The sequence below is a fragment of the Gossypium raimondii genome, chromosome 11, assembly GCF_025698545.1.
Source record: "Gossypium raimondii isolate GPD5lz chromosome 11, ASM2569854v1, whole genome shotgun sequence".
Taxonomy (NCBI): domain Eukaryota; kingdom Viridiplantae; phylum Streptophyta; class Magnoliopsida; order Malvales; family Malvaceae; genus Gossypium; species Gossypium raimondii.
In genome coordinates this window covers 39,475,992-39,492,558 of record NC_068575.1, presented here as the reverse complement: position 1 = coordinate 39,492,558, position 16,567 = coordinate 39,475,992, and the positions used below count along the sequence as shown (strand labels likewise).

Sequence of the window (16,567 nt, the reverse complement as noted above, 5' to 3'; positions counted from 1 at the left end):
TTTGTATATATAATTGAATTTAAGAACATTTATTTACTTATGAACTTACCTCGTTCAGAAACGAACGGATCGGAACAACTATTCGACAACTTTCGACTTTCCCCGATCTAACTCTGATTTCTTTTTTTCTTGATCTAAATCAATTCGAATTTAACTTATTTTATTACATATCCATTTAATTTCATTCAAAAACACAAAAATGGACATTTTCTACTTTAGACCCTAAAATTTCACATTTTCTCAATTTAGTCCCTATTTCAAAACACCATAAAATACACATAATTTCATTAAACCCATGCTTGGCCAAATCTTCCTTAGGTCCCTAGCACCCCATTAATTCCATTTATTTCACATTTTAACCCCTCAATTTGCAAATTTTACAAATAAATCCCTAATTTAGATTTTCATCAAAAATCACTTTATAAAGTATGAAAATCTAACATCAAATATTCATATTTCATCATTAAACATCAAAGACCACATAAAATCCTCAATGGAAACTATCAAAATCTTTAACAGTTTTGAAATCGAAGACACGGGCTAACTAGTTCTAGCTCTAATGATCACAAAAATGTAAAAATTATTAAAAACAGTTAAAATCGTACCTATTTGAGCGAAAACACCATGTCCAAATGTCAAGATGTTCAATGGTTGTTTTAAACCCTATTTTCGGTTGTAGGATGGAAGATGATGATATTTGGCTTTGTTTTATTTATTATTAACTTAATTACCTATTTACCCTTTTACCCGTTAAAAACATTAATAATAACACCAATTGCCACTCCACTATCATCCACTATCTCATAAATGAGATATTTACTACATAAGGACCTTCACTTTTAAGTTCTATAGCTATTTGATATTTTTAGCTTATAGAACACGAGTTTTACGCTTTACGCGATTTAGTCTTTTTTACCGAATTAAACACTTAAACGGTAAAATTTCTTTACGAAAATTTCATAAAACTCTAATATCATACTGTAAATATTAAAATAATAATAAAATAAATTTTACAATCTCAGATTTGTGGTTCTGAAACCACTATACCGATTTAGCTAAAACCGGGCTGTTACAGAAACATCATTTTTATTCAAAATCTTGAAATCCACTATTAATTATCCAATTTTCAGAATTTATTCAAAGCTTTCGATTCAATAGGTAAAAAATCTATTTAAAATACTAGATATTATCAAAAACTAATAGGAAAACTAATCGTTACCTTCGATGGGAAAGAACAAATTTGGTTGAAAATCTAGAAAACCCACAAGTTTGAGAGATGACAAAATTGATGGTGTTTTTAATGTTTTTCTTAAAATTTTAGGAGGATTTATTGCTTGGATGATGATAGAAATCAAAGGATTTAAAGTTTGGGAAATAAAATTGAATGAATAGAGCTTGGGGATGCAATGGAGAACAAAACAAAAATAAGGGGAAGAGGTTTCTTGAGTTCTTGTAGGTGGATGGGGGAAATTAGGTTTATTTAAATTTTTGGGTTATTTTCTTTTGAACCACTCCTAACTTTGACCTTTTTTTGATAAGTGTCAAAAGTAAAATATGTTAATCCTATTCGTAGTGCATTTTTGGGTGATTAATCAATGCAAAATGGTGAGTTTTATGCTTCTAATCTGTTAAATTCATGTTTCTAAACTTAGGAGAGCATTTGAGAAAAAATGAGCAAAAACAGAGCAAAAATCAGATAGTTGGACCATATTTCAGGAGCCACATGGGCTGCCACACGACCATGTGCCAGATCGTGTCAATTTCATGAATTGTATTTTGGACACGCAGAAAAAAAGAATTTTTAGGTTTCTCGAGCATTTTAAGAACTATAAATACCAAATATAAGAAGAGGAAAGGGAACCGTTAGAGAAGATTGAAGAAAACAACTCAGGAAACACCATTGAAGCCAACTCTGAAGTAGATTTCCACTAAGATTGAAGATCTCCTTTTGATTTCTTTGAACTTCACTATGAGTTTTTCTATTTCTTGTGGTTATACTGACTTTTAGATATTTTTATTCATGATTATGAACTAATTTTCTAAATACCTAGGGGAGATGAACCTTATGATGAATTCATTCCTTTGATTTCTGTTTTACGCAATAAATACTTAAATATTGTTCTTAATTATGTGTGCTTGATTCTTGGTTTAATATTTCTAGACTATTAATCTATGTTTGATGTGCCTGAATCAGAGGAGGAGTAAACCCTATTTAAGAGTAGATCTAGCATAATTGAGTGGAGTTGCATGCAATCCTAGAAATAGGAAAACATAAATCTACCAGTCTTGAGTCAAATCTAATAGGGGAATACATAGATCGAGTTAATACGATAATAGGGGTTTTAATTAGAAAGAAATTTCAATGAATCAACCTAGAGTCAGTTGCTTTTAGTCTTGAAGAGAGATATTAGAATAATTCAGGGATTTCTATGGATCAAGATATTAAGTGAATAACTTATTTAATTCTGATTGATAATGACAGATGCAATCTAGGTGAATTCTTTCTTGGGTATTGTTTTGCTTCTTGGTTATTATTCAATTATTTTCCCAATTTATTCTTTGTCAAGTTCTTAGTTAATTAATTTAGCTAATTTTAGTTTAATTCAGTCACTTTGATTTGTTAGTTAAATAATAGAAAGACGGTAATTACTAGCACTTTTAGTCCTCGTGGGAGTGATATCTTTACTCACCGTAGTGTTATCGATAGGTACACTTGCCTTTGTCATATTTTTAGCTGGTTTCGTGGACATGAAGTTTTTGCTGTCGTTGTCGAGGACCAAAATATTAGGAAAACTTTATTTCTGTTAATTTAGTCATTTTTTATTTTTATCTGTTTTTGTTAATTTAATCTTTATATTTTAATATTTTTTTTGATATTGACAGGTTCTTTTGGTTTACGACTAGAGAGAACCATTGGAACCAATAATTTTTTATTGTGAGATTGAAAGAACTGCTTGCAGAAATTGTAGAGACGTTAGAAAAGCAAGGCAAAATAAATAGAGTATAATAGACGATCACGAGGAAAAGGATACTATTGTAGAGACGGGTGATAATCAAAATAATCAACAAGCCATTGAGTGTCCTGCCCCTCGTACTATGTATGATTATGCCAAGCCCACTCTAATTGGGGTTGAATCAAGTATTGTTAGGCCAACTATTAATCCAAACAACTTTGAGATCAAACCGAACACAATTCAGATGGCGCGACAATATGTTCAGTTTGTTGGTTTGCAAGATGAAGACCCGAATGCTCATTTGGCTAACTTTCTGCAGATTTGTGACGATTTTAAGATCAATGACATTACTGATGATCCGATACACTTATGATTGTTCCCATTCTCATTGAGGAGCAAGGAAAAACAGTGGTTAAACTCTTTACCATGAGGTTCTATCACTACTCTGGTGCAAATGATTGAAAAATTTTTGTTAAAATATTTTCCACTGGCTAAAACAACTAAGTTGAGGAATGACATCTCTTCTTTTGTTCAGTTTGATATTAGGGCTCTTTATGATACATGGGAAAGATTCAAGGGTTTGTTGAGAAGGTGTTCTCAACATGGATTACCTTTGTGGCTTCAAGTTTGAACTTTTAACAATGGTTTAAACCCCCCGATTACGCTGATGATTAATGCAGCAGCTGGCGGAACTTTAAATAACAAAACACCTGAGGCAGCTCAAGAATTTATTGAGGATATCACACTGAATAATTGTTAGTGGCAAGTCATGAGAACAAAACCAATGAAAGTATCTGGTGTTTTTAATCTAGATGTAGTTGCTTTGTTGTCAAGCCAAGTGGAAGCACTAAATAAGAAAATTGATGGTTTGAATTTTTCTACGCAGGTGAATTCGGTGATGCAATGCGATGCGGATGGAGTGGGGATGATTAATTCAGAATATTTACCCTTCAGTTCTAGCACGGAGAATTAGTAAGTCAACTTTATGGGTAACAATTCTTGACCTCAAAATAACCATTATAGCAACAACTATAATGCAGGTTGGACAAACCATCCAAATTTCTCTTGGGGTGGTCAAGGAAATCAAAAGGCACAACCCCCTCTGGGTTTTCTACAACCTTAGTAGTAAGAGAAGAAACTGAACCATGAAGAGATGTTGGCAAAATTTATTTCGATGTGAGAAAATTAATTTCAAAACACTGAGATAGCTTTGAAAAATCAGCAAGCATCGATTCAAGGGCATGAAAAATCAAATTAGATAGCTTGAAAAATTAGTTTCGGAAAGACCTCAAGGCAGTTTACCTAGCAATACTGAAACTAACCCAATGGAGCAACTCTACTCAATCACTGTTCGAAGGGTGGAAGGGTTAGTCGTGATTGAACAAAAATTGAAGGTAAAAGCTATTGAGAAAAATGATAAGGTTGAGGAAAGCAAGAAAGAGCAAAAGCTGGTGATTAGAGAATACAAATCTTGAATTCCATATCTAGTAGCATTGAAGAGAGACCACACAAACGAACAATATGGTAAATTTCTTCAACTCTAAAAAAATTACACATTAACTTACCGTTTGTTGAAGCCCATTCGAAGATGCCAAAGTATGTAAAATTTTTAAAGGAGTTGTTAACAAACAAAAGGACGTTAGACGACTTGTTGACTATGGAGCTCAATCCAGTTTGCTCTGCCATTCTCCAAAACAAACTACCCAACAAACTTAAATATCCAGAGAGTTTTACTATTCATTGTATCATTGGTAGTTTAAATATTGAATATGTTTTGGCTGATTTATGGGCTAGTATAAATTTCATGCGTTATAAGATGTTCAAAAAACTTGGTCTTAGGAAACCTAAACCCATTAGCATGAGTATTCAATTAGCGGATAGAGCAATTAGATATCCTAGAGGTATTACTCAGTATGTACTTATGAAAGTTGATAAAATTATATTCCCTGTTGATTTTATTGTATTAGACATGGATGATGATATTAAGGTAATTATGATCTTAGGTCGACTATTTTAGCCACTGCCAGACCTATTATTGATGTGGGTACTGATGAACTTGTGCTTCGTATAGGTGATGAAAAGATTACTCTTCAATCACGTGATTTTGTGAAAGTCCCTAGTGAGAGAGATGATACTACTTGTTTTGTTGATGTTAGTAATCATGTGGCTTAACGTTCTTTGTAGAAAATCCCTCATGAAAATGTGTTGGAGCCATATTTATTCAGGGTGACAGAAATTGAGCGACAAGTGAAGAGCGAATGGTGCAACCTGACGAACTAAATGAAGGGAAAATGAATGTTGATGAGAAACTGAGAAAACACAATGAATAAACAAAGTAATGTCATGATGTACATGTAAAGAGGCCAAAAATATTCAAAGTTGGGGACAAAGTACTGCTAGAAAAATGATTTTACGAATGTTCCCTTCGAGCTTAAGTTAAGACGGTTAAACCAATTTGCGGTACTAAACATTTTTCCATGCGGTACTAAATATTTTTCCATACAGTACAATTAAGGTAACATATTCTGAATTCGACATGTTCAAGGTAAATAATACTTTTTTCAAACCTTATTTTGATAGTAAATTGATAGCGAGAGAGAGTAGCTTCGACATCAAGATCCATCGTAACCGTGAGCCTAAAAAGGGAAGTCAAGCTTAGACTTTAAATAAACTCTTTTTAGAAGGCAACCCGAGTGTTTCAATTTTCTTAATTCCTTTAATTTTGTTTCATGTTTAATTTGTATTAAATAAAAAAATGGTGAACTACACGGCTGGGAGTGATACACACAACCTGACAACACGACCGTGTGTGACACACGGCCAAGACAGACTGGCGTGCCCCATGCCGTGTGCATACTGGAGCTAATTTTTTTCCAATTCTTTTGCAAAGCACATCAACGAACACTTAAATGGTTTAAATACATGGCTGTGTGAGTCTTGAAACTTAATTCTTTTAGATTTTGATTGTTGCACGATCTGGGGTGATCCACAAGGCCTGGCGACACGGCTGTGTGCATACTAAAGTGATTTTTATCAATTTTATTTCAAAATAGTAAGTTACACAGGCTAGAGACACGACCATGTGAGACTCACGGCTTGTCACACGGGCATGAGCGAGACTATGTGCCCTGCACGGCCTCGCACACGGGCATGGGAGAAGCGAAGGATGATCACACATGGCCTAGACACACGAGCGCGTCCTAGGCCATGTGGCTACTGGGCATCAATTTTCCTGTTTTTTTGAAGCAACACACGGGCTGGGAGAGCACACATGGGTGTGTGACACGACCATACAGCCCAAAACGACCCTTTTACATGACTCTGCCCCTTTTTAAAAAAAAAAGAAACAAAGATTTTCAAACCTTAATTCTCTTTTTTCTTTTTCCTCTCTTCTTCCGCACCTACCATCCGTCGTTCATCCCCTAACCAAGCCCAAAACCATCGTCGTTCTGACTCCCCTTGCCGTCGACCCCCTTCCCCCATCCTTGCTCACTGCCATTTTACCCCTCACCTCCCCCTCCATCACCGGTTCCCATTCTTCCTCTTGTCGTTATCGAAGCACCATAACCACTCCTCTATCAACACCTTTCATTGACCCGCCTCTAAACCCCCTACATCGTTTAGCCCAACACCTCTTTCAAGCCACCATTCCCTTGTCCCCCTCATTGCACCACCATGCGCAGCCCTTCCCTTTCCCCATTCTTTTTTTTTCCATTCAAAACACCACCACGCGCACACGTTCACAACCCTAAGCCCATCTTTACCCCCTGTCGCTACCCGTCATTCCTAAAAAATTGTTGTGTCCCCGTTGCCGATCGCTGCCGCTACCCACCACCATTTGGTCCATTATTTTTGGCTTTATGTCTTGTTATTTTATTTTTTAATATTTTTTATTTTCTTTTAGTAATGGTTTTATTAATTTTTATTATTATTATATTATCATTAGTATTAGATTTAGTTTATTATTGTTATCATTTTTTTTTATTATTCTATGATAGTTTATATGTTAGTATATTAGTTAAATCATTTTTTGTATGGTTAGTCTTGGTTGCATATCGTATTAGGAGTAGATTTTCGTTATAGTCGAATTGAATTTGATGTTCGTCATGTGATTTTTCTTTGTCGAGATGTTTTAATTGGCTTGTCGATCTATCTGCTTTACTCTTAGATTATTTCGTGATGCCAATTTTTCTTCTTCTTAGATATTGATTATTTTTATCTATTCTTTCAGGTACATAATGACAAACACACTAGGTAAGATTAAGGCCACCTCCCCACTTCAAAAAAGCGGAAGACTCTAGGTGCGACCTCATCTTCGGGACCCACCTCAGTCGTGGGACAGCCATATCTCTAGTTCCCTTTAGGTCCTCAAGAGGACCTATATTAGCACTTACAGTAGAGACCTTTAGGATTATGCCGATGTATCAATTGGGAAGCCCTACAGGAGATACACTTGGTTGATAGAGTGCGTGCACTAATTAAGATTCTTTTCCATCGTCGACCCACCTACTTAGAGCTTACACTAGAGTTTTGTTCAACATTTGTTCTGCAACACGTGATGTTGAGACACAATGAGCCACACACTATTTCTTTCAAACTTTGTTGTATGACGCATTATCTGAGCATCTCAGGCTTCGGAGCTACCCTTGGACTCTATTATGAGGAGTTTATGAGTGTCGAGGGGTTTCGCACCTTATACCGACACATCCATCATTCGCCGTCTTTATGCTAGGCAGAGCTTGTTGCTAGTACGGTGCCATATGACCCAAATCAATTGAAGGGGACTTCCCTACCTCCAGCATTGCATTACATCCATGCCATCTTGGTACAAATATTGACTGGTCGGAAGGAGAGCACTGGGGTCATTGGTACATTCGACACTTATGTTCTTTGGAGCATGGCGATGCGACACACCTTCGATCTTGCCTACTTCATTGCCCTATCATTTTGCCATCAGTTTGACCGCAATAGGAAATTTCCTATCTATTTGGGACCTTACGTGTTTCATCTGGCATGACATTTTGGCCTCCTTGATACTCCGAAGTAGTCATCCTCCTTTACATTGGTTGGACAGATGATCCCACAAGAATTATCAATTCTGAGTCATATGAGGATGATCGAGCAACAACATGGAGTGGGTTCTCTTCGATATAGATTGTCTCATTCAAATCCTTAGGATGACCATGCAGACTTTCCCGATGATGATCCTTTTCTCCATGAAGATCCACCTCATTCTCCACCTCTGAGTAACCTTATCGTTGCTTCTACCATTGCACTCGAGTATCTTTTTGAACGATTTAACCGCTTTGAGTAGCGATGCTTTGAGCGGTTCCTTAGCATTGACGTGGCTTTGCAGTAGATCTTTTAGCATATCTTTATTCCTTCTACTAATCCTGCACCTCATGATGCCGATGCATCTCACGATCATGATCTCTGATCTACTTTCATTCTATTTTTTTGATTTATTTTATGTTCAGTTGGACTTTTTCTTTTTATTTTCGGTTGTTTTATTTTTATTTGTGAGACTTCTTTATTTTATTTTGATTTTGAACTATGTTTTTATTTTCTTATTTTGACAGTTATTTTTATTCCAATTTGTAACCTTTAAATCTTTTTATTTATTTGTGTTTATCTTCTTATTAGTTGCTCGAAAACATGCACCACATTTAGATCTACTCACAATTTCAATTTTCTCAATTCTAGCGATTTCATCCATATTCATGGCAGTTTCAGTTCTCTCCCTCTCTTTTGATATTGTGCTTATTTTGTGCTTATATATGTTTTTACATTGAAGGCAATGTACATCTTAAGTGTGGGGAGGTTCTTATATATTTGTGATAAAATCCCTAAATTAGTTGCTGTGTTTAAGTAATTTTCTCATACCGTCCATTAGAGTGATTTTTTTTTAATTTGGAATTTTTATTGATGTTGTGTTGGATTTATTTATGGATATTTTTGCATTGGTTGATTCAATCTTTAAGACATGAGAGAGTCGAGCATGATAAGTTGTTTTTCAAAATTATATTTTAAGTTGTCTACCTGAACTAAAGAATTGTTTTGAAATTTTGAATTTGCAAGTTTGACATTAAAACTATAATTTTTTTGTGAGTTTTTGAGCCTATAGAGTATATGTTTTCTTTCATGCTCATTTTATTATTGGTTATGATTGTGTTGTTATTCTAGAACTTACTTCGATTATGCATGTCAAGATCACACCATTGATTTGATATACTGAGATGATAGAGGCACTTAAGTTTTAACCCACTTAACTTGTAAAAAGCTTACCTATTGATTTAACCCTTAGTGAACTCCATTGATCCTAACAAATTTTTTTATTAACCCATTAATGTTAACCTATATCCCATATGTTTGTTGTAAAATTTCCTCACTTTATTGACTCCCTTTTTGTCGAGATTTGATTTGGTTAGTTTCCTAACTATGTTTCATTTTTCTTGAATTGCTGAATTTTATTCTTGATCTAAAAAAATAAAAAAATGAAATTGAAAAAAAAACATATATATTTTTTATTGAGCTTGAATCGTTAGTTGCATATTCTGTTAAAAGGCTCGTTTTTATTCTTGATTAGTATTGTTGAATGTTAATTATGTTAATTCAGCAAATTGATTATTTTTCTAGTTTGGTAACTTATTAACTTGATCTCGATTATAACAAAATTTTCTAGCTTTTTCCATACCCTTAACCTAAGCCCCATTACAACCTTTTAAAAACCTCTTGAGTGGTGTGTCATCTCATTTTATAGTGGTGGAGATTTGATTTTAAAGCAAGCCTATGGTAAATGACATTTCTCGTTTGATTGTTGAGTGCTTAATACTTGAACCTTAAACACTTTGAGTGCTTTGAGTGAATCTTTAGTGAGGCTGTCAATTCTTGTTGATTTTGAATTTAAGGTAATATTTGGATAAGAGGAGACATCTATATTTTTGCACTTTTAAAATTTTGACTTTGATGGCTTGAATCTTTAGTGTCCTTTTAGTTGAATTGCCAATGCATGGTTGTTTGCGAATTATCTTGAGAAATTATTGATGAAAATGAAAAATTGAGAAAAGTTAACTTTATCGTGGGTTGAGGATTTTGCTTGAGGACAAACAAACGCTTAACTGTGGGGATATTTGATAAGTGTCAAAAGTAACATATGTTAATCCCATTCTTAATGCATTTTTGGGTGATTAATCAATGCAAAAGAGTGAATTTAATTCTCCTAATCCTTTAAATTCATGTTTCTATGCGAGAGCATTTGGGAGCTAAATGAGAGAAAATGGAGCGAAAATTAGACAATTGGAGCATATTTCAGGAGCCACGAGTGCTGGACACACAACCATGTAAGCCACGCGGGCTGCCATACGGTCATGTGCCAGACCGTGTCAATTTCGTGAATTGTATTTCGGACAAGAGGAAAAACACAATTTTTAGGCTTTTCGGGCATTTTAAAACCTATAAATACCAAATATAAGAATAGGAAATGGAGCCGTCAGAGAAGATTGAAGAAAACAACTCCGGAAACACCATTGAAGTCGAATCTGAAGCATATTTCCAACAAGATTAAAGATCTCCTTTTGATTTCTTTGAAGTTCATTATGAGTTTTTCTATTTCTTGTGGTTATACTTACTTTGAGATGTTTTTATTCGTGATTATGAACTAATTTTCTAAATACCTAGGGGAGATGAACCCTATGATGAATCCTGTCTGTTGATTTATGTTTTACACAGTAAATACTTGGATCTTATTCTCAGTTATGTGTGCTTAATTCTTGGTTTAATATTTCCAGACTATTAATCCATGTTTGATGTGCTTGAATCAGAGGAGAAATAGACCCTGTTTAACAGTAGATCTAGCATAATTGAGTGGAGTTGCATGCAATCCTAGAAATAGGACAACATAAATCTACCTTATTAGAGTAAAATATAATAGGGGAATTCATAGATCGAGTTAATGCGATAACAGGGTTTTAATTAGAAAGAGATTTCTATTAATCAACCTAGAGCCAATTGCTTTTAGTCCTGAAGAGAGATATTAGCATAATTTAGGGGCTTCTACGGATCAAGATATTAAGCGAATAACTTGTTTAACTCAGATTGATAATGATAAATACAGTTTAGGTGGATTTTTTTCCTGGGTATTGTTTTGCTTCTTGGTCGTTATTCAATTATTTTTTTTATTTGTTCTTTGTCGAGTTCTTCGTTAATTAATTTAGTTAATTTTAGTTTAATTCAATCATTTTGCTTTGTAGATTAAATAATAGAAATATGGTAATTAGTAGTATTTTTAGTCATCGTGGAAACGATATCTTTGCTCACCGTAGCTATACTAATTATCAATAGGTGCACTTGCCTTTGTCCTATTTTTAGTTGGTCTCGTGAACATTATTTTTCAAAATAGTCCTTATTTCAAAATTAAAGATCTTCCCTATCTTACTTTCAAAAGTTAATTTACTTTTCAAAAAGCTATACTCAAAAATAATTTCGGGTTACCACACTTCAAAGTTTTCGAACCTATTTCGAGCCAAAATTCTTATTTTCCCTCAAAATTTCTAGACCCAATTTTAGGATGTGACAAGGAAAGTACAATTTATATGTAGAAATTAATTTAATTTATTTGAATTATTATTTAATTTATTTTAATGAAATAATTAAAGTTCAAAGTGAAAATAAGATTAATTAGTCATTGCAATTTTACGAATATGACAACTAAATTTATCTATTCAAAATTCTAATACAATAAAGTCATTATGTTTTAATGGAATAAGAATTAAGTTGAGAAAAAATTAATTGAAAAATAATAATATTTTGGCAATAGAAAATTAGTTATTGGGCTGGAAAATTATATGCTCTTGTTTTCATTAAAAATTAGATTGAACATATAATTGTAATCAACACATGAAAAGCCCCTATTCTTACTAGATTTGGGCAGCACATTAGGAGAAATCTAGTACGTGTACCACCCACCTAGTGCGTGTGTTGCCCACTATAATGAGTCTTAGTGGGACTCTAAGTTTTCTATTAAAATATTATTTTTCACTATCTTCCGGTTCAAGTAGTATTCTTGTGATTTTTCCTTATAAATTGGAATAATATGATGGAAAAATAAACAACTTTGACATATGTGGATACTTCCCCAAAATTTAGGAAAAATTATTAACTACAAAATAAATTCTTAATTATGTAATTTTGTGAATACATATAAGTGTTTTTTTTTATTTTAGTTAATATAGAGGAAGCAAACTTTCCCCACTATTAGGGGTTTCGTTCTGTGTTCGGTTTGAATTAAGAGTCCACTCTTTCACAATCAAGGATTCGAGAATAATAAAGAAGATCGTTTGGTAGAAGGCCAAGAATCAAAAAGTCTCCCTAGTTCAGAAACATGTGTATTAAATTTGGTAAAAATTATTGTCATAGATAACACAATAAAGGTTCGGTTTTATGAAAATTTTAAATTTTTGTTGTGCAACAAAACCATTTTTATAGACAATATTTCCAACAAGTTTGCCTTTTGGAAAATATTCTGATCGGGTTGTTGTTTGAGAAGACAATTGATTATAGAAATCTCAACATTTGCTGGTGTACAATTTATGGTTACTAGGTCATTGCTTATTGTTGACGAGTTTAGCCACATTTTCCCTTTTAAATATCCCACATCACCTTGTAAATTGTTCATTCATTATTGAGATTAGTTTTTATGGGTTTTGGGGTTCAATTTAGTTATTTTATTACTTTGAAATAACAATCAAGTGGAAAAGGTTATCAACTACAATTTATCAATGTTTGACACCACCTACTCACTCTTTCTTAGGGCTAATAAAGGAACAAGTTAAAGCTTTCTTTCGAGCAAAAAATTTCAACTGGTTAGCTAGACTAATCACAGGTTACTGGATTTAGTGGCTTCATATGGCTGTTGGGACAAACAAATTTGACTGAGAAATCAATTGTAAGGGGTCGAGGAAATGAGTTAAGGTTTCCATGCACTTACACTAAACCTTTTAATCATGGTGTCTTGGACGATATATAAAGCATACATAGATGTTTATATTAGTCATTTGGATCAAATGTTAGGGTAATGGTTTTGTACCCACCTACAAGAATCAATTATGTGATTTTTTTCTTTGAAAGCATACTTTTATTTTTTATTAAGTAATTACAATGGTTCAAGTAAAAAAATTTTATGTAAAATTTTCCATTTTCATTATAATTTTCTTGAAAGTTATCTTATATATGTGATATAATTTATTCAAACTTTAAAACTTAAACCTAATGAATGAAAATGATTTGTGGAAAGCTTTTATGTGTGTTGAATCCAAAGCCATATATATATATATATATATATATATATATATTATCTAGGTTAAGTAATACAACATGATTAGAAAAAAATAACATTGTTGGTCTAATTGATGCGTTAGATCTTCATCCATGATCTCGGCAAACCAGGATTGACTTATTTTTTTATTTTTAAAATAATTAGGATTGACCTCTACGTCTATAAAATCAGGTCCTTTTTCAAGTTTGATAGGTACGATAGCCAATGCATCTTTAGTAAGAATGCCTCAGCATCAACCTAGACTTCAAACTCGAGCTTTGTATCGACCAAGGCCATTTTGTCCAACTCCAATAGGAACACCTATGCCATGACATAGTCGTAAATTTCTCCCTCCATCATCTTGGCCTCCAAATATAGGTTGAGCTCGTGCTTCTATGTTCCTCCACTGTTGTGAAATTGAGTGCTCAATCTAATGTACAAGATCCTATCCTAGCGGATTCATGTATGCTTATTTTGTAAGGTTTATTGTCATTAGTGCAATGATTTTCTCATGACTACTTGTAATTTTTTCGGACTAATTGAATAAATAAAATTTTCATATGGTTTTTTACATGAATATCAAAATGAACAAGAAAATATATGCCCATTGATTATTTAATGTTTAAATAATATTAAGTTGCGTTATATGGATGATTATAATGCGATAAGGCAACTTATATTAGTAGGTAGTCTAAATTGCCTATAGTCCACAGAATCAAATTGAGTAATTGGTTCAAATAAATAGGGGACTATTATGTCTTCTATAAGTCCAATTGGGGAGATGATTTGTCTTGGCTATTGGAGTAAATAACCCTCAGAAATAGAGACATATGCTTGATTGTCTAGACTGATAATACATTTTACAGGACCCAAGTTGAATTTAACCCAGATTCTTTTATGGATTTGTTCACTAATGTCATCCATGGTCTGACTTCCCTTAATCCTGAGTAAGTGTAAAACCACAAGTGTATAACTCATATACTTTGATGTATTAAAAACCGGAGCTCTCATAGTAGTAAGCTGAAGGTTGATACCTTAGGTACATGGCTTGTGCATTGCATGGTTTCACTTTCAGTAATGAAATTTAAAGCCTGAGTAAAGAGGAAATGGTATCATTTTGTTGGAATTATATATATTATGAAAATGGAACACAGTCATAGGTCATTTGTCTAGGACGAATGACTAACCATTACTATTTGTAAGCAATGATCTATTTCATTGCGTATGATACAATAGTGACCAAAAGATAAAATGAATCGGATTTAGTGAACAAATTTAGCCTAAAGGGATCAAGGATATCCTACAAGTGTAACAAACATATGACAATTTCATTGGAAAAAAAGCTTAAATATAAGTAGCTTTTGTAATATTATATAATACAAAGATTAGTCATGGCGTTTTGAATGTATTAACATCATGACTAATGACTAAAAACTTTGTCATTAATAGACGAATAGTCGAAATTTAATTAGAAATTAATTAAGCCTTAATTATATATGTTCAATTGTCTCATGACTAACTCATTAGAACTTTCTGTAGAATACATAATAAGAATTATTTTTAATATATGGATGGAAACAACATATGAGAGATAGATTGCATATATTACTATTCACAATAAATGCATATATATCAATAATTCAAAAATGACTGAAATTAATTTAATTTTTAGGGTATTATTTAATTGGAAATTTTAAATAATTTATTCTAAAGTGAGAACAACATGAATTGATTATCTTAGTTTTTTTAACATCCAGCCCAGCAAAGTGTAGTACTCAAGTATTGTTAATTAAACTAAGGCTTATAGTGTGACCCCGAGAAAGTAAAGGGTTAGAAATTTATTAAGTACTTAAATTCTGTGAATGCGTCCTTGGGCGAAGCCCTTATTAAGGCAATCTTTGAGGTTTGACGGGCTCTTCAATAGAGTATATGCCTCCCCAACGGAGAGATGAAAATAGCGAGTCCTATTGTTAAACCCATAGTTTGATAGGAATGATAAATATATTGTTATCTTATTGTCCAATTAAACCATTTAGGTGGCCTAATGAGGACTATTCTTGATTGGAAAAAAATTCTGAAAATGAAAAGATATGCATTTAAGATAAGAGAGAAAACTATTAGTCACATGTACCGAAGGAAAGCTACTGGAGAGAAATAAGCTTGTGCACTAAGTTTTCCTTTCGTGTACACCTATATAAAGACAACCTTATCTTCCTAAACAAGTTCTATACTTTCTTTGGAAATTCATACTTTCTTTCAAAATTCTCTCTGTACTTTCCAGGAAAGCATTAGAGCCAAGGTTCGTTTGAAGGATTAGAGTTCGTTGTAATAAGCTAACTTCACCGTCGTGAAACTTGGTAAATAACGATGAAACTCTAGCTGTTTTCGTGATTATTTATGGGACCCTAGGGTTCATGCTTTAGGGATAGACTAAAGCTTTAGGGAAGGAAACTTTAAGATTCTGGGTTTCCTGATTAACTGTTCTTGAAAGCTTGTTTAGTTCTTCTGAAATACATGATCTGATAAGTTAACTATCTATGTTATAACTCAAGAAACTTTTGAAAGCTTTCGAAACAAGGTCAAGGGACTTGCTGTTTAGTCTCTACTGTATCTTTTGGTGTGTTCTTTTGTACCTCATATGTGTGTTGTACATGTCTAATTCAATTTAAGTTTTCCTGTTTGGTGAAAAGTATGGCTTTACATGTCTGTGTAAGAAATGAAAGCTCCTTACTTCGTGCTGATTCATTACCCACTTTACTCTGAAAAAGGAACCATATGGTCAGAACAAAGGAAGTGAATTCATGACGTTTCCTTCATTGCAATGAGCATTGAACTGGTAGATCGTGATACATGAATGATGTTATGTAGGCTCTAGTAAGGCAAGTGTAATAGGAACTAGATTGGCAAAATGTAATAGTGGAAAAAGAAACAAATGAATGATACAATCTCTTAAAACAGACTAGGGTTTTTGGCTAGCATAAGAGGTTGTCTACATGAATGCATGGGCATAGTGCATGCACCAAATGAGTCTTATTCTTTTAAAGCTTGTGTAAGTTTGATATTCACCAATAGGAAAGTTACATATAGTCAGTTTGTGTTGTGTATTTGCCAATGGGCGAATTGTATGTTCCACTGAGTTGGGAAGAGTCCTTTTATCTATGTGACGTATAGATATCCTAATGTTCACTCTAAAACTCACTAAGTTCTATAAACTTGCTCTATTTATCTTCCCTTCTGAAGACCATTGAAGAAGTAAAAGAACCTTCAAGGACTACTCCAGAAGATACATGTTGTGTGAGAC

The 16,567-nt window shown here is 33.3% G+C and overlaps 1 non-coding gene across 1 annotated transcript; it reads right to left on the bottom strand.

Moving 5' to 3' along the window:
- Positions 1-3,456: 3,456 nt before the first annotated feature.
- LOC128035097 (small nucleolar RNA R71) lies at positions 3,457-3,563 on the bottom strand. The gene has a single exon (XR_008191501.1). It is a non-coding gene; the product is annotated as a small nucleolar RNA R71 (small nucleolar RNA).
- Between the last annotated feature and the right edge of the window lie 13,004 nt (positions 3,564-16,567).